Below are 25,052 nucleotides of genomic sequence, written 5' to 3' on the forward strand. Positions count from 1 at the left end.
AGCAGGCTAGACGGGGAGATCACGTATGAAGAATTGGGGCAGTGACATGCTTGCTTTTTATGGATTCCCTGTCCCCAAAGTAGGTGGGTGAGACCAGAGAGGAAGTTAGGATGTCCGGCCAATGGGGGCGCACATGAGACAGAGGCCCTCAAGGTGCATGTGAAGGGGTACACAGCCTTCCACCCCACCCTCTTGGGAGGTCCAATCTCTCTGTAGCTTCTAATCTCCTCAGACTCCTGCCTTCCCATCTGTAAGTCCTACTGCTCTTTCCCACAAAACCCCTTCACTTGAAAGGGCAGGAATGAGTTTTGCTTCCTGACAACAAATAGAGCTTATCCCAAAGCCACAGTGATTTGGTGTGACAGCCTTCTGGCCTTTGCTTGCTTGGACTCCCTCCACACTCCCCTCCAGCAGCCCTCAATCTTTCCGCAGGTGCCTCCGGTACTCACGCATCCCCACCCCACCCTCTCCCCCTGTGTAATGGCTTTCTTCTAAGAGCCTCTGTCACCACCGCGCCAGGCCATTCTTAAACTGCTCCTTCTGCACAGTCTTCCTGAGACAGCTTGAAAATTCACCTCTTTCCTCAAACCCAATTCGCATCATCTGTGGCTGCGTATCTACTCTGAACTGATTGCTTAAAAATTAAAACCACTGGTTGGCTTTTGCCATTCAAAGGCTGGTTGGGATTTTTTTTAAATATTTTTACATTTTACTAGTGTGTGTGTGTGTGTGTGTGTGTGTGTGTGTGTGTGTGTGTGTGTGTAGTGGGGGCATATTCATGCCATGGAATGTGCCTCAGTGTTATGTGCAGCAGCTTTTGGGGTTAGCTCTCTCCTTCACTATGTGGGTCCTAGGAATTGAATTCAGGTCATCGGCCTGGGCAGCAAACTTCTTAAGCCATCATTGAGCCATTTCTCCAACCCCTGACTGGTGTGTGAATGAATGCTGGGCTAGCTGAAGACATCTGAGGGTTGGCTGGGTTGGACTGCCCATCAAGTTCGCAGCTGACTGTTGATGCTCTCCTGCAGTGTCAGTCTGTCAGTCACAGATGACATCTACTGTGGGTGCTTGCTTCTGAAAGGGAGCAGCGCAGAGAATCAGGAGGCTGATGGCTTGGCATTGCTGATCGCCCCTAGTTATTTCAGAAAGGCCGGCAGCAAGGAGATAGGAGCAGACAGCTCTAGATGGAAGCAGAGACCCAGAATTCTTCAACCTACCACATGATTTTCTACATGTCAACTATGAGACGAGTCACCTCTTAAGCATCTCTGTATTTTAAATGCTAAGTTTTAAGCCTCTGCTGAGATACTGTGTCATGGGCAACCCCACGGTTCCCACTCACTAATCACTGTAGCTATGCTGCTGAGCTTGTTTGTTTATTTGTTCGTCAACTTGGCATAAACTAGGGACATTTAGGAAAAGAGAAGCTTGATTGACAAAATGCCTCTATAAAGTTTGCCTCTAGGCATGTCTATGGGGCGATTTTCTTGACTAAAGACTGATATGGGAGGGCCCAGCCTCCTCTGAGTGGTAGCACCCCAGGGAAGGTGCTCCTGGGTTGTATAAGAAAGCAAAGTGAGGAAACCATGGGAGGAACAAGACAGTAAGCAGCATTCCTCAGTGGATGGCCTCTGCTTCAGTTTCTGCCTCTAGTTCCTGCTTTGAGTTGCTGCCCTGACTTTCCTTCATGATGGACTACAAGCTGTAAGATAAAATAGTAAACCATGTCTCCCATAGTTGCCTTTGGTCATGGAGTTTATCACAGCAGCAGAAAGCACACTAGGACAGTAGCAATAAGCAGGAGTGAGGTTGCTTTACAATGCACATTATAACTTCTACGCTGAATCTCCACCCCAACAGAATTGACATCCCCATTATACAAAAAAGGAAACTGAGGCACAGAGAGATTCAGCTTCCCTTATTATTATTTAGTAAGTGCCTGTGTTCCTTTTTTGGTCTTTCCTCTGCTGCACTACCACATTCTTGGCACAGGCCTCAGAGTGAGCAGTTTAAACAAAAGACGTTCATTTCTCAGAGATACAGGGGCTGAAAAGTCCAAAGTCAGAGTGAGGCAAAGCCCATATCTGGTGAGGGCTGTCCCTGGCCTCATGATTTCTCATTCTGTCATATAAGAGAAGTGGGGTGAGGAACTCTAGTTTGTGTGTGTGTGTGTGTGTGTGTGTGTGTGTGTGTGTGTGATGTATTAAATGTACTACCAAACATAATTAATGACCTAATTAATGACCTCTGACAGATCTCATCTCCTAAGGACAACATATTAAAGATTAGCTGTCCTAGTTTGCTTACTGTCACTGTAATGATCATCACAATCCAAAGCAATCTGGGAAAGAAAGGGTTCTTTTGACCTACATGTTCCTATCTGAGTCCACCAGGAAGGATGCCAGGGCTGGAGGTAAAGACAGGAGTCTTGAGGAAGAAACTGAAGCAGAGCCTATGGAAGAACAAGCCTTACTAACTTGATCTCCGTGGCTTGCTTTGTTTACTTTTTTTATACAATCCTGGACCACCCGAGCAGGGGTGACCCAGCCCCATAGTCACCAGACTCTCCCACATCAACCGTTAACTGTGCAAATTCCCCCACAGGCTTGCCTACAAGCCTGTCTGATGGATGTGTTTTCTCAACTGGAGGTTCCCTCTTCCAGATTATCCTAGCTTGTGTCAAGTTGACCAAAACCCAAACGAGCACATGAGGGTTTCAACATAAAATGAGGACAGCATACAGATACTCAGTTCACAGCAGGCAATGAAGCAAAGTGCACAGGTTACACTGTTTGGGTTTACTGAAGTGTCCCTGGGGAGGGCGGGAAAGTACAGAAAGTGAGTGGTGATCTGGAGCCATCAACAACTGCTTCCAGTGGGGACAGTCGACAGCACCCAGAGTTTCAGTCCTGAGGTCCTTAGCAGCCTGCTTAGCAGAGTGCCGAGTATGGAGGGGCTTAGCAAGGAGCAGGCATGTTATTGGATCCAAGGGAGTGATGGAAAAGTTCCCCCCCAAATTCCAATTTCCTATCTGCCAAGATAAGTGATAGAGGCTCATGGTTCAGCAGTATACCCACTCAGGCCAGTGCCCTACTACTCAAGAGTTTCCGGACCACTTCCTCCCAACTGAAATGTGGATTTCCTCGCTGTTAGGAAGCAGTGCCATTTTCCTGCTCAGTGAGAGTCTCGTTGGGAAAGATTCCATTTTTATCCTGGAGCATCAACCCGTGTGCAGCAGGCCACTCTGCAGAGAAGCAGACCCGAAGTGGACACTTCATATCCAAGGAGAAGGTAAATCAAGTTCCGGCATGTTCTACATTGTTGGCCAAAAGCCTAAAAAAAAAAAAAGGTTCCACTATGCTACGTGGCTACAGTCAGCAAAAACTCAAAAACTAGACACAGAGAATGCTCCCCCATCACCATCAGGACCGTCACCCATCTTCCTGTAACCACAGTGTCCTTGAAGGACGTCTGTGAACGGTAGCTCTACACTTGGACGTCAGCAGGCAAGCGAGCAAGCATGTCTTTGACATTTCAAGGACACAGTTATGCAGCTACTGGGCACCCTGGGTATTAGCAAAATGTTTTCCTGCTCAGCCAGTTTCTGTAACCCTTTATGGCCAACTCTTGCTTGTGCCAAGTCCACTCCACAGCCCTAGGGAGGATGAAATGGTACTACATCAGCTTTTTCCAAAACACTACCTTAACTCCTTAGACATCCTGAAACGAGAGAACTCTGCTGACTGATATAGAAGCCCATCCTGAAAAGTTCATCTATGCATGCAGCTAATGTTTATTAGAAGTGTCAGGAAGGCCATCACAAACACAGTGTCATCTCATGTGACCTGTTAGTCACACTGAATATTTTGGCCTCTGCTCTGTCCCCCATAGGCATTCTCCACATTGCTGCCAGTTGATTCTTTTAGACATTGAAGTTAGAGAGCTGGGGAAGATGGCTCAATCTGTAAAGCACTTGTCACTCAAGCACTGAGGACCCAAGTTTGATCCTCAGAACTCATATTTAAAAAAAAAAAAAAGCCAGCGTGGCACCCATTTGTAATCCCAGCACTGGGGAGGTGGAGACAAGTGAATCTTTAGGGAGCTATGCCAGCCAGCCTAGCCTCTAGGTCAGTAAGAGACCCAGTTTGAAGAAAGGAAAAAAAAATGAGGTGGACAAGCCCAGAGGAGTGACACTGGAGGAGTGTTGTCCTCTGGTCTGCATAGGCAAGTGCTCTACACACACACACACACACACACACACACACACACACACACACAGAGAGAGAGAGAGAGAGAGAGAGAGAGAGAGAGAGAGAGAGAGATATGGAGAGAGAGAGAACGGACTGTATGCAACTGTGTTCAAATATCTTCCCAATCACTCTTAATCACACCCTGGCATCTTCTGGTTTCCAAGAAGCTTATAAATGGTTTGTCCCTGTCTACTTCTCCACAACAATAAAGACCTAGCCTCAGGGCCTTTACATTACCTCTCCTCTGCCTGAAATGCTTATTCAGTTGCCTTTACTTGTGAGCCGAGTATCCCTTCAAGTGACTCTTCTGCTGTTGCTTGAATGGCCCCACCAGAACTCATATGAAATTTAATTCCTGCTGCAAAACATTAGGTAAGTGGAAAATTAATTTGACTGTGGTATTTGGAGGTAGTACTTTTGGGAAATAAGTAAGGTTCATTAAGGATATCAGGGTGGGGGAGGGGAGGCCCTAATGCAACGGGTCTGTGGCTTTTTAAGAAACAGAGACAAGACCTGAGCAGGGATGTTTGTCTTGCCATTGGGTATGCTGCCCCACCTTGGGATCAGCAGGGATTCCACACCTGCAACCAGGGTGTCCCCTGCCAGGTGAGGTCACATTTTTCAGGCTCCAGAATGGGGATCCAAATATGCCTCTGTTCTTTATAGCTCAGCCGGTCTGTGGTACTGTTATAACAAAATGGACAAAGACACCTACGTCAGGACCTGTCCCCACCACAGGTATGACGGAGTCCTCACCCGCCTTCAGTCTCCATTGTCCCGCTGGCTTTTTCCTCCCATCAGCCCTAAATTACCCATGTCATGCTCATTGTTTTTCCCATTATAGAAGGTAAGCCAATGAATCTTTCTTCCTCTGTGTCCACAGCATCTTCCATGGCATATGACACATAGTAGGTGTTCAGTGACTACTCACTGAATGACTGTACATGCCCATTTCCTATGTTAGTCACACACTCAAGAGATACCCAGCAGGGCTAAGATAACTGGAAACCTAACCTCCCTTGGGAAGAGAGGAAAAGCCTGTTTCTTGTTAATTATTTCATTACCTTGGGGTCTGGGGGAAGGTTCACAGTCTTTCTCACTCCAGGTGTCACCATGACATGCTCAGGCCTAATCATAGCACCTGGGATTCCTGATGTCTGTGCTTCCCATAGGATTAGCATTGGAGCAAGGCATCTACGGGCTGTTTCCCTTGCCATCTTTCAAGATTTTAATTAACAGGTTCTCTTCCTCCCCCCTCTCATTCACCAACAGGATTTTGATTAACTTGTAAGTGAGACTTTTGTCACTTCGAGCGGTGTGCTGAAGCGTGGTTACAGGGCTGTTCTCAGTTGCTAAGGAAGAATGGGCTGGGTACCAACTGCCTCCCCTGTATCCATATCCAGCCACACCCTGTGAGCAAGGGCTGGGCACAGCCCAGGTACTGGTCGGTGACTACGGCGGGTGACTGCACCTGCTGGGACCTGGATGCTTACCACATGTTCCCTTCTGCTTGAGCCAACTTGGGGAACAGGGAGATGTCCCCTACTGCTCAGTGGAAGAGGCTGGCGCTGTGTGACTTGGATGCCTTCTCCTTGTTATCTGGGCTTGTGTCCAGGCTCCCTTGGTGTTTCTGATGATGACCAAGGAAGGCCTCAGTCGAGTTCATCCACTCACTGGCTTGGCAGAGAGTGCTTCTCAGCAAAAGTGCTAGGGCTCTGAGCTGACTGCTGTCTATGCCAGGACGGTGACCCAGCCCTTACTTTTCATCTCTACCACCTCTGAGATGATTGAGCAGTGGTTGTCAACCTTCCTAATGCTGTGGCCCTTTAATACAATTCCTCAGGGGGTGGCGACCCCCAACCATACATTTTGTTGCTAATTCATAACTATAATTTTGCTACTGTTATGAATTGTAATGTAAATATCTGATATGTGGCCTCCAAAGGGATCAAGACCCACAGGCTGAGATCCACTGTGCTATAGTCAAATGAGGTCTAGTGACATGCTTTCTGTGTCCTTGTTTTGTTTACTGTTTGCAATTAGTTTTCTATTACAAAAACCCTGAGTATGTGATCTGTGTCTATTTGTGTGAATGCAGGCATGTGTGTACCATGGCGTGTGGAGTCAAGGGCACAACTTCCGCTGTCAGCCCTGGCCTCCCACCTCAGGTGAGGCCAGGTATATTCTTGTTCTCCACTGTGGTTCCCTGGTCCAATCGGCTTTCGGAAATCCTCCTGTCTCAGCTTCCCTTCTCACCACAGGAGCTCTAGGATTGCAGATGCACTCCCAAAACCATCCTGAATGAGTTCTGAGGATTCGAATTCAGGTCCTTACGCTTGCAGAGCAAGCACTGTACCCAAGTGAGCCATTTCACCAGCCCTGCGTTTTCTGTTTTTATGCCACATTTTGGTAAGACAGAACTGGATTTGAATCTTAACCATTCATCCCAGTTCTACCCCTCGACTGTATCTGTAAGACAAGGTAGCTCATAACCCAGCTCAGGGGCGCTGACTGCATACAGTGCTCAGAAAAGTCAATACCAACTATTTTCTTTTCTTTAACTTTATTTTTAACTTATATATTCCACTCGTAGTCCCCTTTCTCCTCTTCTATCTCTCCCTCACCCCCACTCTCCTATTCCTCAGAAAAGGAGAGCCTCACCACCAACCCACCCTAGCACATCAGTCACACCAGAATTGAGCTTGTACCCCTCCACTGAGGCCAGGCAAGGCAGCCCTGTTAGGGGGAAGTGAATGAAAGCAATGCCAAGTATTTTTATTTGCATCAGGTGATTTGAGTTCAAGTCTATTTGTGGTGCGTAGCAAAAGTTCTTCTGAGGCTGATTTTTCCATCTACACAATGGGCATAATACCCCTCGTGGTTGTGTGCGAATGGAATGGGAGTGCCAGATAACTTGTCATTGTGTATAAATGGCAGCTAATTTAATCAACGAGCCATTCACATCTGTCCTTGGCAACACAGTTGCGTTTCTAAAAGGAAAACAAAAGCAAACACTAGACCCCCCTCCCACAAAACCTGAACGCCTACTCATAAAAAAAATAGAAATATACCCTGAGAAGAGTTCAATGCAAGCAGTCTTAGAATTTTTTTTTTTTTTTAAGAAAAGAAGCAAATAGCATTAAAATGGTTATTGCATGAATGACTGGACTATTGTCCCTCAGGGGAAAATATTTCCCAGTTTGCTTAGAGTAGCAAAAAGAGGGGAAAGGAGATTTGATGGTTATTTCAAAGCTTTCTCCCCAAGGGAAATTAAACATGAGTTACGGGACCTTTTTCATAGTATAAAACTACCAAGTAGAAAACTACTACAGGGCCCATCTGAGAGGGTGTGGGCAGGAACCCCTGAACACACTCACGCCCCCTCAGGTCCCTCTTCCCTCCGCCATACCTACCTACACCTGGGGGGACTTTGGGATTGCCACAAAGGCTTCCTCACATGGTCATTCCCCAGTCTGTCTTTCAAAGACATCCCAGTGATACACTGATACTCAACTTCCACCCCTCTGATCCCAGTCATTCGGTACCCATTCGATACCCAACCCACACCCTCCTGGCCTCCCTCAGCAGTGATGAGGCAGCTGAAAGGACCACTGAGGCATGGGGCACTCTACTGAAGCAGCAATTCTCTGCTTGCAAGCCGAGGCTTCTGGCGTTACTCTTTCTGTCTTGAAAATCACACCCAGTGCTGGTCCAGAAACAGCCGTTTTTAGTCCCGTTTGTTTTCTGGCCTATGGGTAGTTACAAGCATGCTTTTCATTGTTGGTATGAGACGGGGTCTCAAGTAGCCCAGGCTGCCCTTGAACTCACTGTGTAGCCAAGAAGAACTCCTGGTTCTTCCGCCTCCATCTCCAGAGTTCTCGGATCCCAGCCTGAATTAATCGCTTTTTTGCCTAGGGTTGTGATTAGCTACAGCCCACATCTACTGCCTTCTTACATTTTAAGCAACAGCCCAACTTCCTTTAGTTTCCCAATCGCTTTTAGTGATTGTGGCACTCCCCCCACAAAGTGCAGTCATCTGCTGGCATGTTTGGAGAGCAAAATACTAACTCATTAAAAATGGTGGTGGCACACGTCTAAAATCCCAGCACTCGGAAAGCAGCGGCAGGCGGACCTCTGAGTTTGAGGCCAGCCTGGTTTACAGAGTGAGTTCCAGGACAGCCAAGGGTACATAGAGAAACTCTGTCTAAAAAAAAAAAAAAAAAAAAAAAGGCAGGAGAGATGTCTCAGTGGTGGAGAGCACTGGCTGCTCTTCCAAAGGTCCTGAGTTCTTCTGGTGCATGTGTCCATGGAGTCAGAACATTATATACACAATAAATAAATCTTAAAAAAAAAAAAAAAAGAAAGAAAGAAAGAAAAGTGGAGTCTCCAGTAGCTAATGCTGGGGGCAAACGAGGATGCTTCACATTGTCAAAGGAGGGGGCAGTGTCAGTCATAATTACCTCCACGTGGGTGACCATCTGCTGGTTTTGGTACTTGCACTAACTTTCTTCAGAGTGGTTGCCTTTGGCCTGCTATTTGGCTTGGGCAAAAGCAGAGTTTTATTCTGTGTTTCTGTGACCTGGCATGCTTATAGCAGGCCTGGTGGTCAGCCTGTCTATGTTAGAAATACGGCTGGCTCTCTGATCCTGTGGAGATTGGCCTACCTCTCTGAGCCGCTGGCCTCATCTGTGACATGAGTTGCTAGAATAAGGCGAGGAGATTATGTACCTCAAGTACTTATTATTTGTGATGGTTAATGCTGACCTGACAGGATCCAGAATCACCTAGGAGACATACCTCTGGTCACATCTATGAGGGAGTTTCTCGATTATCCTATCAGTGAAGCCAGGGCAGTGTCATCTCTTCACTAGGGGCCTAGATGAGTAAAAGGGAGAAAGTTGGCTGTGTACCAGCACTCACCTCTCTCTGGCTCCTCTCTGCCACCTTAAGCTCCTGCCATGCCTCCCCTACCTTTGGCAGACTGTACCATTATACAGTGAGCCAAAGCAAACACGTTTTTCCTTAGGTTGTGGTAAAGCTCAGTGTTTTTCCTCCCACCCCCATAGCTTCCTGGAAATATTGACTCATGAGACTCAAAATATTATTCACAAATACCTAGGTCATATATCTAGGCTCTTCTTTGACTAGTTCATAACTTAAAGTAACCCATTTATTTTAATTTACATTTTGTCACGTGGCTGGTTATCTCAGCTCAGGTACCATGCGTCCACCGTCCTCATACTTTGCCTTCTGAATCTTCCCCCCTGGCTCTAGCCCAGAATCCTTTTTGACTGCCGGATGTCCCACCTCCTATTTCCTGCTTCAGCAATAGGCCATCAGATTTATTATTGACAGGTGAAGTTTCCATACAGACACAAGGTAATCTCTCAACATCCTTTCTTAAATTGTTTTTGTCAGATTATTTTGTCACAGCAACAGGAAAAGTTGCTAGTACAGCACTAGATGAAAAGCTGTGGCTAGTGAGCTGTCTCAGCCTGTAAAGGCACTGGTCACAATGCCAGACAGCCTGAGTTCAATCCCAAGAACCTACAGAGAACTGACTTCCACAAGCTTTCTGATGGACACACACAGACACACACAGGCAGGTAGGCAGACATGCAGACAGATATATGAGCGCACAAGCACACATACACACACACTCTCTCTCTCACACACACACACATTAAAACAAAGTCATTATTATGAACTGTCAGCTTGATCCAGGACAGCCACAGGTCTGTTTGGCTATGGAGCTTATGCTCTTGGGATCTCAGTACAACAAAATGTATGGCATTGCCTTCCCATCTGTCCACCATGGGGAGAGCTACAGGACCAGCAGCCACAGGCTGGACACAGCATGGCTCAGTGCTTTTTGCAGATTCTTTGGCTAAAGTCTCTACCTCCATCTCACAGCCAAGAACCCCCATACTCTCACCCTGGGTCTGGACCCAGAAATTTAGGGACCACCCTTGCTTTCTGATGACACAGAAACTTGCCCAATTCTTTCAGATCTCCTGGAGCTTGTTAAAGGTCAGAGCCATGGGTTCAAGAAAGAAGACCCATCCAGAGCTTTTCTCACTACCCCCCTCCACTCTTGCAGAAAGCCAAGTAATGATGTTTCTCAGTCCTGGAAGCAAGGCTTTCAGCTGTCTATCTGCTTTCTGCTAGGGCAAGCATGACAAAGTGCCTCCAATTGGACTGCATGCTCTAAAGTTAACATCCCATAGTTCTAGTGGTGAAGAGTCCCAAATTAAGGTGTGGCCAGTCCACACTGTTGACAGCCCCCTGCTGCAACTGGTGTTTCCTGGGGTCCTTGGCTATCCTTGGTGTGTAGATGCATTGTTCTAAGTACATGGCTGTCTTCTCTGTGTCTTCGTATGTGTGCCCATGTCTGTCTCTTGGCCCAGATTTTATTAATTGGAACCCATTCTGATGACTTCATCATCAGTTGATTTCCTCTGTAAAGAGCTCATCGCTAAGTAAGGTGCCTACCACGCACCTAGGACTGCAGGCTGTCCTTTAGCGAACACAAATCAACTCAGCGCTTCCTGTGGTTAATTTTACAGGTCAACTTTCCTAAGCCACACTGTGTAGAAATTAGGTCACATGCTATTCTAGGCATCTCTGTGAAACCATTTCTTTTCTTTCTTTTCTTGTTGCTTGTTTGGCTTTTTGAGACAGGGTCTGATGTAGCCCAGCCTCACCTTGAACTTGCTATGTTGCTGAGAATGTCCTTAAATGTCTGCTTTTTCTTTCTTTATCTCCTGGGTGCCGGCATTACAGGTATGTGCCACTAAGCTTAATTTATACAGTCTTACAATCCAACCCAGTGCTTTGTGCATGCTAGGTAAGAACTCTGCCAATTGAGTTACACTCACAACCCCTCTGAAGCTCTTTCTTACATGAGATTAGCACGTAAGATAATAACCACTGGGGAAAGTGGACAAGGGTCTATGACATGGGTGTGCCTCATCCAACCAGGTGAAAGCCTTGATGGAAGAAGGCAGACTTCACAAGAAAAGATTCTGTACACAGACTACCTTTGAACTTGAAATTAAGGCCATGCCTGTGTCTCCATCCTTCCAGGCTGCCTTGCAGAGTATCTGTGCCACAGGCTCCACACCGAGATTCAACTAACCATAGATCAAAAATGTTCAGCAGAAAATGGTGCTCTAGGAACATGTAGATTTTCCTCTTTGTCATTATTTCCTAATATTATGCCACAACAACCTTTTGCATAGCTTTTACCTTGTAGTAGGTATTGTAGGTAAGGTAGAGATGACCTAATGAGTATAGGAGGACGTGCGTATGTTCTATGGAAAACTATATCATCAGATATAAGGGACTTCAGCATTTGCATATTTTGACATACTTAGCGGATTCCGACCCAGCCCCTTCTGGCTATCAGCTTCTGTTGGTTTCATTTCTCTGGAGATCCCTAACCGTGTCCAATGGTCCCTGTCACAGTGGCTTTTCAGAAGGCTTCAGGGCCTTGGCAATGGTACTGCAGCTGGGCGGAGTGGGCACAAGCTCATCTGGACAGAGGAGAACACCTGGGGCTTCTTCCATCTCCACACACTGTCAGCCTGCTGCCAGCCAATTATAGAACGAGCACTTCGAAACCCACAGTCTTTATTATTCCTTTGGGAAAGGAAGGTTAAACAGCCCAGTCTCAGTGTGAATTGCTTTGAGAGGCGATGGGGAGGAAACAAGAAGAAACACCTTAGCTTCACAAGTTAACACCATCCTGGAGGCTGTTGTTCAAGGGGTTAGAACAGAGCGGCTTTTCTAAAGCACTTGTGTCAAATGTAAAGCATCCGTGGTTGGTCTTCACCCACCCACTGCTGTGGAACAAATGTCTCCAACCTGAGTTGTTCAGAATCTTAGTGGATTTTATTTGTTCATGATTCTTAGGTCACCGTCTTATGCTGGACTCAATGGGGTGGCTCTTCTGCTTGGTTGCTCTCTGGGGTCGCTTGGGCAGCAACTGTCATCTGGCAGCATGACAGGAACTAGATAGTCCAATATAAATCTGTATCAAGGAACGGCTGTGTACATTCTGGCAATTCTGTGGTCCTCATTTGATTGGTGGTTGGTTGGTAGCTCTCCTCTGTGGGTGAGTGCTCTGATCTTCAAGATGGCTAGCCTGGGCTTCCTTACCTGATGTAGGACTGGAAGCTACAAGGTCTCTTCAGGCCTAAGCCCAGACGTTGCCAAAATATCACATCCATGGCATTCCTTTGATAAGTGTTTTCTTCAACTCTTACTGGGAAGAATCAGTAGATCACACCACTTAGTGGTAGATAACACAATCGTGAGGCTTTAGTACAGTCAACCTTACAAACAACATTTCCTTCCACTATGCAGATTAAACTAGTGACCGGAGCAGGTGAGCTATGTCTGGATACTTCTGCGGCAGTGACAAATGCAATGCTTAACAGATCCAAAGATCAGAGTGGGTCTTGGATGTGTGGGGACATTGCTGTTAGTTACACGTGTGACTGAGAACTTGGCAGAGAAGGCTTCTGGACTCTGCCTGAGTCACAGGCTAGCCTGGAATTTGTTTCCCTGTGAAATTAGCGTGTGCCTCACTTCTTCCAGCACAGTGGGAGGCATCTGGTGGTGCCACTAACTTATGTTCCTACATTTTCCTTGGCAGGAATTAATTTTTTCTCTGAAGAATTCTTTCCCTCTCTAAGGCTGTTGTTGGGTTAATACTGAAGATCCACAATTCATAAATTCTTCCTCCTGCTTTATTGTTTCAAAATGAGACTTTTAATAGATTCCCAAGTCTTAATAAGAGAGCTGCCTGGACACATAATGCAGTTATTGTGCACGTGGTTGGCAGGTAGTAATTCGTTATTATTATCCCAGTCTCTGATAAGAGTCATTCCAGACACAGTGGGTGTCTAATAAATATTAGTGATAACAACATGGCAAAGGAGAGAAATTCTGTCCTCCGTGTCTCAATCAACCATTCATAATGCACTCTATTAACTCTCTGTCTATTTTCTGTCAATGTTATCAATTATCTGTAGAAAGGAGCTAGATTCGTATGCCGATATTATTGTTAGTCTAAACGTCCTAATTCATTCTGCCATCCCGTTTTGCTTAACAGAGCACGTCACAATATTTTTCTGTCCCTGCAGTGAAAGACTGCCGCTAGTTGATCTAGCTAACAAGGGATAATTACTAGCTTCCTTGGGATTGTTACCCTGCATGCATTCCTAAGCATCGGGAGGATTAATATTTCTATGAATTTTAGACAAGGCAAGGTAGTGGCAATGCCGGATAGAGCTGTTTTCATAGTTGTCCCTCTCATTTGCATACCCACCACTGGTGATGTGTTGATGCCCATGTGTCTCTCTGTGGTCACACAGGAATGAACAATACCCTTCTAGAGATACCTCAGGGACCTCTTTCATAAGTGAGACCTAGTCAAGTCAGAACATCAGGTGATTTGAGCGATCACCAAGTTAGAGCTCTCTAGAGCGACTTTCCACAGGGGGATGCATTTCTGAACATTGCATGGGGAAGTGGCACATTTGAAGCACGGTCCATTGATGCTTAAGACTGTTTTCCTTGGATGAGCAGAGCTATCCTGGTGCTTGGGAGTGCACAGGACTTTCTGCGTTCATTTTGTTTTTGTTGTTATTGGGAACATGCAGCGTGGAGGAAGGACGGTTTAAAATTCAGCGGAAGATTGCTTTGCAGGGAAGGCTTTGATTACCAGGCTCAGGGTCTCAAAGAAATGAAAACCTGAACCCCAGGTTCCATTTGTGTATTGATCATGCCAGACACTCACCCACCTGAACATATGTCTGTGGAAAGACAGTTTGTTATTTTAATATCAGCCCAATGAATCTTTCTATTTAAGATAAGACATAAACAGGCAGATATTGACATAAGATTAACCTGGGGCTGTAATTTGGCTGTTACTATTAAACATTTATGAAGTATCTAGTTCAATCGTTCTGTGATTCAGTTTCATCAATCAGCAGATAATTATCAATCACTCGTTGGCACAACAGGTCTCCCATGCGCCTGGTGATGGCAGATTGAAACAGTACCGAGACATGTACAGGCCAGCAGTCTGAGCAGCGTGAAACTCGTGATTGGCTCTAGTCTGTAGGGAGGGTCCAGAATAGAGGGTGTTGAGGGGCAGGCCCCTGAAGGAAGTGACCTTTTGGGTGTGATAACAGATGTTCTGAGTAGTGAGGTGGGTGGCAACGGTGCCAGGAAGATTAAGACCCAGGTCTTTCAGTTTGGACAATGGGTGACATTGTAGGCTTTAAGGAAGGCAGCGATAAGATCAGGCTGCGGTTTCAAGAGCCTGTTCTGCATGTAGGGGTGGTGAACCACCTCCAGGTGGGTTGCCAAAACACTGGCCAAGAACAGGACTATGGGCACTTTTCAGAGGATAGGCTTACAGGTGAAACCCATTTGGTATAATGTGGTCTGGCTTCTTCATGGTCCCATGGGAACTTAGAAGTGTGTGTGTGTGTGTGTGTGTGTACAGATTGCACTCCCCTGGACCTTTTATTTGGTGGACATAGGTTGTCCCCAAAGGGGGAAACAAACCTGGATATTGCTAGTCCCTTGGGGAAGGGAGCATAACAGAGGGTGAAAGTGTGTGTGTGTGTGTGTGTGTGTGTGTGTGTGTGTATGTGTGTGGTGGGGGAGGTGTATGGAGGGGGCTTGTGTTTCTCAGATGCAGGAGCCTAGGCAGGAGCATTGTCAGCACCAATTTTCAGAGAGACAGAAGAGCAAGTTGGGAGGCACTCCATGTCCTCTGCACGGGGGAGACTGCTTTCATGGAAAGGGAGGCCCAGTCAGCCCTCTAATGGAAGGCACATTAGGCTTTCTAGAGATTGCTGTGGAGTCGGAGGCAGGAGCACGGCGAATTACCAGCAGCTAGGCTGAGGGCAAGACCTACCAGGTGCCTCCATCCAACACAGAGGAAAGAGGCCCACGATGCAGAATTAATCTGAGACAGAGGGAATGAGATTTGAGTCACACATAGGTATGCGACAGGCCAGGCAGGGCCGGGTCTCTGCCAGCATTCTAAAAATAAATATTTCCCTCCTGTTTCCTTCAGAGGCACTCAGGGTAATTTGCAAACATTTGCAGGCGGGTTTTCGCAGTGCTGAACTGCTGGCAAAGCTCTCACTGACTTCAGTGGAACTCCCCAGGGAAACACAGCAAGGTGAGGCCTTGGTTCTGGGTAATTAAGACTTATGGCACCCTTGTTAGTGCAGAAATCCCACAGCACATCATTGAAATGCAAGTGGCTTGTGAGCCCTGGGCTCCTACGAAGCCCTGGGCCATTAGAAGCCCACTCGAGCTGTCATTAATTCCACCATCCCTCACTTTCTGAAATCAGAGGATGACATCACTTTGATTAAGAGGGACAATCATGTTTCAATCAGTCGAGTCAGTTCGCCGTGGCAGTGCCTTGCTGGTGGTGGGGTTGGTGCTTTACAGGCAACAGGGAGCAGAAAGAGGTCAGCTCTAATGCTGCTGCTGCCTTCGGAGCAGGAGAAATTCTCCCCAGACCCTCTCCTGCATGCTGATATTACCTTTCTCCCCTTCCCTGCTTCCTTCCTGTCCATTACTCTAAGACGCAGGTGTCCATGAAAGATTGGACCTAGCCAGGAGGAAATCTCTCCAGGATGTTCTGTGGACCACTCTTATGATTCAGGATGGAGGAAGACTGAGTTAATGAATGGGTGGATGTGGGGCATCAACCAAACCAGTCATGGCAGCTCAGGAGGGTGAAAGAATTCTCCAACTGATTTCCTGATTCTCCAAGGGCTTTATAAGGGAATGACACCTCCGAAGAGGAGTTAGGTGCATGCCTTTGGGTCCAGGTGGCCTGGTTGTGCCACACTGGTTGTGTGAGCTAAGCCAGTCATACACCCTCTCTGTAAAATGGGAATAACAATAGTGACTGTTTCCTTGTGGAATTCAAAGAATACAGAAATTGTTAGGGAAAGGGCTTAATCTGAAACAGGGCCGTTGGCTTGGTCTGTTTGAGCAAAGCGACAGACATGTGCGGTGTACAACCTGAGCCAAGTGTTCAGTACGCCTTATCTAATCTGTGAATGGGGGCGCAGGTTTCTTCACTGTGCCCTGCTGTGCTTTAAGCGTCCCTTCCAAAGCGTGTTGAAATTTACTTGCCATTTTAATAGTATTAAAATGGCAAACCTTTAAGAGGCGTTAGGCCTTGAGGCCTGTGCTGTCACAAGTAGATTTAATACTGTTATTACAGGAATGAATAAGTTAGAAAAGGGAGGATGTTGCCACCCTCTCTTTTACCAGGTTGTAGTTCAGTAAGAAGGCCCCCACTGCTTAGCTGACTTTGGATTTTCCAGCTTCCAGACTGTGAACTGAAACCATTCCTACCGTTTGCAGTTTTCTGGTCTGCCATATTGTGTTATAGCAGCAGGAATCCGGCCAAGACATTCTCCCAACGAAGAGTTCAGAAAAGCCAAGTAACTAATATAAACCCCAAAGCCAGGAAGTGGCCAACTGTGGGTTTTTGTGCCTGGAGGCAAGGCATTTACTCATCATTCTACATGGTGTCTTCTCTAAGAAAATCGATGAGGGTCTAGTGTTTTAGTTTTCAGAGAACAAAGAGCTCCCTGGGAAAGGAGCCACCGGGGACAGCTTGCACGGAGTCTCCCATTTGCAGGTGAGTGGTTAACTTCAGCTACCTGTCTCACTGCTGTGTTTAAGCACCTCACAGGGAGCAACTGAAGGGAGGCAGGATTTGTTTTCGCTTACACTTTAGCCCTTTCGTGTGTGTGTGTGTGTGTGTGTGTGTGTGTGTGTGTGTGTGTGTGTGTGTTTCTGTACACCAGTATATGTACATAAGGACTGGCACCTCTGGAGACCAAAAGAAGGTATCTGATCCCCAGATGCTGAGGTTACGGGTGGTTGTGAGCTGCCTGAGGCGGGTGCTGGGAACCAAACTCAGGTCCCCCGAGAGAGCAGTGTGGTGTTCTCTTGAAGGCCCCACCTCTCAGCGATGGAGCATTGGGAAGCCAGTTTCCTTTGGGCTTGGGAAACTGCTTCTGAGAGGTGGACAGGTCCCAGCCTGTGGCCCAAACCCCGTCCACCCCCGAGTTCTAGGTTCTTCATACACAGACAGTTGCAATCCATATTGGTCTCAGAGAACACCAAGTCGTGGCTGAGCAAAGTGTTATTCCCCACCCTCACTATTTATCCTCAGCTATTGTCACTTTTTCCAGGTTTAGTGAAGCATGATTGACAAATAAAATCTGTATACTCAAGGTGCACAACATGATAATGTGATTTACACATACATCCTGAAATGATTGCCACAAACTAATTTACATATCTGTCATGCCACTCAGTTACCGCTGTGTGTATATGTGTGTGCACATAAGATCTGCCTCTCAGCAGAGTCCAAGCACAGAATATAGTTCTATAAACTGTGATCAGCTTGCTCTGCAGTGGGTGCACATCGGTGAGGCTTGAGGGTGAGAGGGGCAGGGGTCATGGTCAGTGGATCCCAGAACACTCGAACGTGTGTGTGTGTGTGTGTGTGTGTGTGTGTGTGTGCACGCGCACACACGTGCCTATGCACACACACACGTGAAGAGGGGAGAGGAGAGTCATGTGTGCGTTCTTTGACTTCTACTGCTGGAATTACACTCAGACCTGTCTGCACTCTCGCTAGCTAGGCTAGATTATTAGATGGGTTATGTATGTAAGTGTGTGTTTCTCTTGACGCACTCTCACACACACACACTGTAAAAACTCCTGAAGGTTGTATTTTTAAAGATCTCGGTGTGTATTCTAATGTACACATAATTTTCTGATTAGCTGCGGGTGCTGTTGACTTCAAAGGTTTGAACATTTCCAAGTAAAATTGGAGGAATTCTCAGTGCAATCTAGAAGGTTTAAAGAAACAAAGACAAAAGAAGATGTGGCATCTGATTATATAATTTCTACCTGGATGAGTAAAGGAAAAAAATAATCTTTGATTACTGTTTATGCCCTGTTGAGCCCGGGGTCCCTGAGGATATGGGACTAGCATGAAAGAAACCAATCTCGAGAACCTTCCTCTCAACTGATGACCTCCCTGGCCTTGAAAAGCTTGCTGCAAGCAGAACAGGTGGAGATCTGCCTCAGAAAGTTCCAGAGACCCAAGGGAAGCTGGCCAGAGGGACCGTGGTAAGGAGTGGAGGGTGGGTGGAAGTTCTGGGTGTGCCACGTCCTGGGGATGTTTGCCCTGGTTCTCCTCAGGTGACTGATAAAGGGTTCTGTGTGCAAGAGGTATAGATAAGCCGCGGACCCTGGCCACCACCCCACAAGAACAGAGGGAAGTAATGGCAGTTGAAAGCTTGAAGTAGCACCCGCTTACCTTGTTGGGTGAGGCTGTGTGCAGTTCACAGATGCACGCATGCTTCCTAGCCCCTCCACCTGCTTTTCCTGTGTACTCCTTTCTATACTAACAGAATTCTAGAAACAAATACTACAGAAAACCCAGTCAACAGACAACTTCACGGACATACACCATGCACCAATTTGCTCTTTATCCCAATAAACAATAAAAAGTAGGGCAGGGACATTTGCCATGCAGTGGCCTCTGTGCTTGCCTGGGTTACACTAGAGAGAGCATCCAGCCAGCACTTTGGAAAACTGTAGCCAAACATGGAGGTTGCTGGGTTTTCTCCAAATAAGCCATCCTGTTGGTGTTCTGAATGGAACTGGAGATAAATCCACAAAGCTCCAGAAAGCCATTTTGTAAAGAGGATGTACAATGGTCCCATATCCAATATGAGAATGAGATGTTCATGAGATTCCTATGAAAGAGAAAAATGTATTTGCCAAGAGCACACAATGGTAGAATCAACTAGAACAATAATGTGTGTGTGTGTGTATGTGTGATTTGAAGGATGTGTGGGTCATAGGTGGAAGAAAGATTTGTGTATTTACCTCTGAACTTGATCTGATTTTAATATCCTATCATTTATGAACAGTTCCCAAATGCCTTGTCAGGAAGACTTGCTTATTAACTCGCTGGAAGTGTCTCATGAAAACAGCAGACAGTCTTCGCTGTGACTCATACCACAGAGCCTCAGTGGCCCCAGCTCAACTAGACTCTACAGTGAGTTAAACAAGTGTGCAAACATGTGCTCAGCTGCCTCTCCGTGCCAGAGCCATAGCTAACCCCGGAGTAAACAAAGATTAATAAGGCATAGCCTGTGTTTGAAAGGAGTTCACAACCCAGCAAGGAAGCAGCAGATTAAAAAAAAACTACTACACGCGATAAGGTTAAGCCATTAGAGATAAATTGGAAAAAGGTTGCTGAAGCTGTATTGATGAAGTGTGCTTCTGTTCAAAGTGCTGTGGGAATATGGAAGAGGGGCTATCAACCCAGCCCAGGGGTGCCTGGGAAAATTCAAGGCAGAGACACTTGAAGGATCTCTTGAAAGATGAAAGCACATTTGGAAGCAGGAAAGAGGGATTCCTTGGGGAAGGGCAGCCATGCAGGGAGAGGGTCAGAGGCTTGGCTCTGCTCAGGCAGCAGAAACAGAGGAGAGCTGTGGCCAGAGCGTTCCCAGGCCAGGGCTGCTCTGACGGCCTCTGGGCTGCATGGAAGAGCCACTCAATGGGGTGCACATCAAGTGTGCTATCTGGTGTTGTCACTGTCGTTTGTCTCAAGGGCTCAGAAGATTTAACCTACCTCCTGAGGGTGTTCACTTAGTCCTGAGGTATAATTGCACCTCAGAACAGGGATCTGCAAACTAAAGCTAATGGGTCATGTTTGAACCAATGCTTTTTTTTTTTTTTTTGCAAATAAAGTTTTATTGGGACAAATGTATCCCTGATAACTGCTATGGCTACTTCACTGCTGAGCTGAGTGTTTGCAATGGAGACTAATATACAGGATCCAAGATATTTTTGATTTAATGAGACACATTGCTGACCATTGCCTTTTCATTTTCCAAGGTAATTTTTGTCCTTTTTGATTGTTCCAGAAAATTTAGAGGAGCTTCCTTATTTTTCTCCTTTCCCCCCCCTTTTTTCCCCTGAGACAAGACTCATTGTGTAGCTTTGGCTGGCTGGCCTGAAACTGCTATGTAATTCTGGTTGACAGAAAGCCAGCTACCCCTACCTCCTGAATGCTGAGATTTCAGGTGTGCACTGAGCCCCTTGTATTGCTGCCTTTATGAAGTGGTCATTTCCAACTGGTGTTATGAAGTCAGTGGTAGAGGACAGATAGAACAGAGCGTGAGTACCAGAAGCAGGCAGGTCTGGCAGGCCACTCTGTTGCTCTCTGTGGGGTCCCTGAAGACGACGCCAGAGCCCTGCCACAGATGGCAGGTACAGTGAATGCAGCAGATATGTACAACATAGGTGCCACAGTCAGGTAGAGCAGATACCGGTAGATGTTATATTGTTAGTTATGCAGCCGCCCTAAAATATGTTGGCTAGTGAATGCATGTCATGGCTTCTCCAGCTCTGCCCTCTGGCTTCTCTTCTCCCCAGACCCCCATCTGCAGGCAAAAACAGTGTTTATATTTGGCACAATCGCCAGGGAATAGTGTCCCGATGGACCCCACCGTCTTTCACCTCCAGGCTGAGAGAGAGAGAGACTTGATGTGTTCCTACTTGCCTTCCAGCTCCCAGGTCTTATATCACACGAATGTACACACCGCATGCACACATGTGTACACACATGAACTCATATGCATACATGTGCATACACATGCACTCATATGTATGCATGCACACATGTACGCACATGCACACGTACTACCAATCACTGTGCCAATGGCTTTTGAATGAGGCCACACAGGATGAGCACATCTGCTTGCCTGAGGCAGCCGGTTGGAAGGTAGTCCCATCCCTAAGCAATGTATTTCCTTGAATACTAATGGTTTTGTTTTTCCATGCTTTAAACAAAAGTTTTCCGATTATTGAAATATGACTTCAATAATAAAAACGAACACACAGTCTAAAAAGCAATGCACACAGAAAGGCATACAGCCAGGTGAACCCTCACAAAACATGGAGATGAGATATGCAAATGGCCCAAATGCACCCCAGCTGTTCCAGGCCTCACTGTCTTCTCCCCAGATGAAGTTCTGGCTGGGGATACTATTTTTTTTCTTTGTTAATTAATAAACAAATTTTTAAATAGCTAGGTGTGGTGGTACATGTCTTTAATGCCAGCACTTGTGAAGCACACCTTTGAGTTTGAGGCAAACCTGGTCTACAGAGTGAGTTCCAGGACAGCCCGGGCTACCCAGAGAAACCCTGTCTCAAAAAACCAAGAGGAAAAAACCCCATCTAAATAGAATAAAACACCATGATTTCCTTTGCAGACCATTTCTTTCACTCAAAGGTTGAGATTCATCAATGATTCTATTCGTAGTTCCAGGACACTGATTTTCGGTGCTATACACTATTTTATTATATATATCATTTTTGATGGACACACGTAGGTTGTATACAGTGGTTTAGGTTGTATACAGTGGTTGGTATGCCACTGCCATGAACACTCTTGTGACTCTTTCTTGGTGGTCATGAACATGAATTTGGACAATATATATCTGTAAGCAGATGGTAAAGTGGTGAATATATTTCAGACACTTTAGCTGAGTTAGTGTATTCGTCATTTTGTATAACTGTGACCGAAACTCCTGACAGTGTCTTAAAGAGGGAAAAGACGGACTCTAGCTCACTGTTTCAGAGCGTTGGACCAGCTGCCCCTGGGTTCTGTGCACTGTGGCAGTGGTCTCGCGTGGCAGAGGAGAGGATAACACACCCCAGCACCATACCCGGTGACCCACATCCTCCAGCTACACCCACCTCCTAAAGCTTCCAGAACCTCCCAAAATAGCACACACTAAAAGCATTTAACTGTGCGAGCATGAGGCGGACATTTCATACTGCAGCCAGAACAGTCAAGGTTAGCAGTTTTCCATGGTGGTGGAATTGGCCCGTGTCCTTACCTGAAGGGCTCCTACTCCACATTTTCAGGAGTTTGCTTTATTCTTTGCCACGAGACACTCACATTTATGTCCTTGTTAAAAATTTATAGTTTTGCCCAGAAAGGAGAATCAGCCTTGTAGGAGTTCTAAGTTTATCTAGCGGCTTCTCCTGTACCCAGTTAAGGAAATGTGATCCTTTGCTAGGTTGACCTCTTAGGGCTGTGTTCAATGTATTTCATTCTTTCCCCGTTGCCTCTTTTCCTTCCTCCCTCTCTCCCTCCCTCCCTCCTTCCTTTGATCCCTCCCTTCCTTGCTTGCTTCCTTCTCCTATTTTCTTTTTTCTTCCTCCCTCCCTCCCTCCCTCCCTCCCTCCCTCCCTCCCTCCCTCCCTCCCTCCCTCCCTCCCTTCCTCTTCCTTCCCCACTCCCTACCTTCAAGCAGGTTCTTACTATGTAGCCCAGGGTGGCTTTGAACGCACAGCAACCTTCTTGCCTCAGCCTCCCAAGTGCTGGGATTCCCAGGCATGTGTCCCTCATGCTCAGTATTCATGCCATGATGGTCTCACCTTCCAAACTGTTCCACACTCACGGCTTGCGTTTTCCTCTGCTGCCACAGCATCTGCCACTGCCTTGCTTTCCTCTGAAACTGGGCTTATCCCGACCTTCACTCCGCCTTCCAAAGACAGTGTTTTTTTCTGAGCAGTTTTATTCTGCTTGAAGGTTCTTCTGTTTGTTGCTTGGATTGGTCCCTAAGTCCTCCTGAGGCAATGGACCATGTGCTTCTTCCTATGAGTCTCCATCACCTGAAAGAATACCCCAGACCCCATGGGGAGCAATCAGTATTTTCTAACCAACTGCTTGGCTCAGTGTAGCTTAAAATCCATCTTTATTTTTATATGATAGTTCAAATGATTTAATGAGTGGCTGTCATTGACAAGGCACTTGGGGACTGTGCATAAAACGACACAATAATATAAAAATAAAGCTTTGCTCAGAGACTAATAGGCAGAACTGCCTTCTGCAGGCGCATTGTGCTTCAAACCAAAGGAGGCACTTTTTCTGCTGGTCAAGCGGCGTTGTTTCCATTGATAAAAATAAGTAAATCTGCATTCTCGCCTTTGCTTTATCCAAATGCTCACAAAACCAGGCATCATATATAATATTCATTTCAGCCATGAATATGCAGGGAACGTGGCATCTCTTTATTTAGGGATTTTCAACATTGCAGTCATGTTTGTCGTGGCGACTGTGGGCTTTTATATCGAAGACAGACTCATTTCTCAAAGTCATATTTAAATATCTCAGATGGTGGAGCGGGCCTTGTGGGTACTGCACAACACACAGCCCAGGAAGGCAGGTTAACCTCGATGGGGGGGGATGTAAAGCAAGGCTGTGAATGCTCCGTGACCAGGAAGCAGCAGGCATGGAGGGGGTGCAGAGAACTCAACTGAGCCATGCTGCCCGAGGATCCAAATGCTAGTCTGACCCTAGAGCTGCACACGGGAGCGTTTTCTAACTTAATGATGCTCTCACGGAGGCAAACTGGTGTTTTCTGAATTCTAGGGTTTGTAGGTAAGGTTTCCCTCCTGTGCCTTGGAATATACTAACCAGTCCCAATGACCCATGGTGTCATCTGGACCTGTGCACCCTTGGCCTCCCAGCTAGTGCTCTGCCCTTGCGTGTAGGTCTCAGGATGGTTGTCTCGGGATGGTTGTATTTATTTGTTTGTTTTTCATTTGTTTAAAGTTTAAATGGTTTACGGTCCAGGAAAACAGCCCAGCAGTGAGACACAAGGCTTCACATGGCAGAAGGGAAGAATCAACACTCCCAGTTTGTCTTCTGACACACACACACACACACACACACACACATACACACACACACACACACACCTGAACCAAAAATGAAAAGTGATTTTTAAAAATCAAATGGTTCAGAAACGGCTTCTCAGCCCCCACCGTATGCAGATACGGCTGAGCATGGTGGTTTAGGGTACTGTGATGCATCCTAGCCAGACTCCAAGCCAACAACACACACATAATTATAAAACTGCACCAGCATGAGGGAGCTGAAGGAAGAACCTGTGTGGCAGTGCCAAGGAGCCTCGGAAGCGTCTGTGAGGAAGTGATGGCCCAGCTGACCTTGGCGAGGTGAGCAGGTGCATTAACAATGGAGGAGAGGAAGCTTGGAGAAACAAGAGCAGCTTGTGCAAAGGCCCTTTGGTGATGGAGCGCAACTTTTGGGAAGGCACAAAGGCTGTGTGGGAAGAGCAGGTGGGAGGAGGCAAGACCTGTGGGTCCTAAAGAAGCTTTGTTGTCATCCTAGGCAAGCTGAGGTAGCTAGAAAGACAGGCAGGCAGGAGATGGGGAGGGATCCAGTTTCACAGAGTGCCCGCGAGACTCAGGGCTGTAGAATGTTTTCCTGTCTGACTCGATTGCAGGTGTCCCCTGACAGCTGTTAGCTGATCTCCCAGGTCTGAGCGGCTAATGGGAAGGATGCTCCCGGGTGGTGAAAGACATGCTCCAGCGGTCTGGATCTCCCTTCTCCTCTACACACAGAGAGCCATTTGGGCTGGAAGCCCATGCTCACTGCTCGCAGATCTGAATTCGTTTACCCGGAATGGCCTGACAGGGAAGCCTGGTTTCAATGTTAATAGAACACGAGGCATCCAACCAGCTGGCATTATCTCTCTCCCGAAAGGTAATGGGTTCCCTGTATGTTCCAAGGCTTCAAAACATAAATGCTCTTGACTCAATGTATAAAACTAATAATAAATTATACCATAATAGCTTTTCATAGCCTAGGTATTCAACATTTGCAGGTTTCAAAGA

The 25,052-nt window shown here is 46.6% G+C and overlaps 1 long non-coding RNA gene across 2 annotated transcripts in view; it reads right to left on the reverse strand.

Annotated features, from left to right (window-relative positions):
* Positions 1 to 3,059: 3,059 nt before the first annotated feature.
* Positions 3,060 to 25,052, reverse strand: part of LOC132646787 (uncharacterized) — a 39,403-nt gene continuing 17,410 nt past the window's right edge. Inside the window, exons 2-3 of one of the 2 annotated variants that reach the window (XR_009585040.1) lie at positions 22,788 to 23,024; positions 3,060 to 3,333 (exon numbers count right to left, since the gene is read on the reverse strand). This is a non-coding gene — a long non-coding RNA (uncharacterized LOC132646787). Of the gene's footprint in view, positions 3,334 to 18,817; positions 19,085 to 22,787; positions 23,025 to 25,052 lie in introns of those variants that run through there. The other variant, XR_009585039.1, reaches the window with a different exon arrangement.

This window comes from Meriones unguiculatus, chromosome 12 (genome assembly GCF_030254825.1).
Source record: "Meriones unguiculatus strain TT.TT164.6M chromosome 12, Bangor_MerUng_6.1, whole genome shotgun sequence".
Lineage (NCBI taxonomy): Eukaryota > Metazoa > Chordata > Mammalia > Rodentia > Muridae > Meriones > Meriones unguiculatus.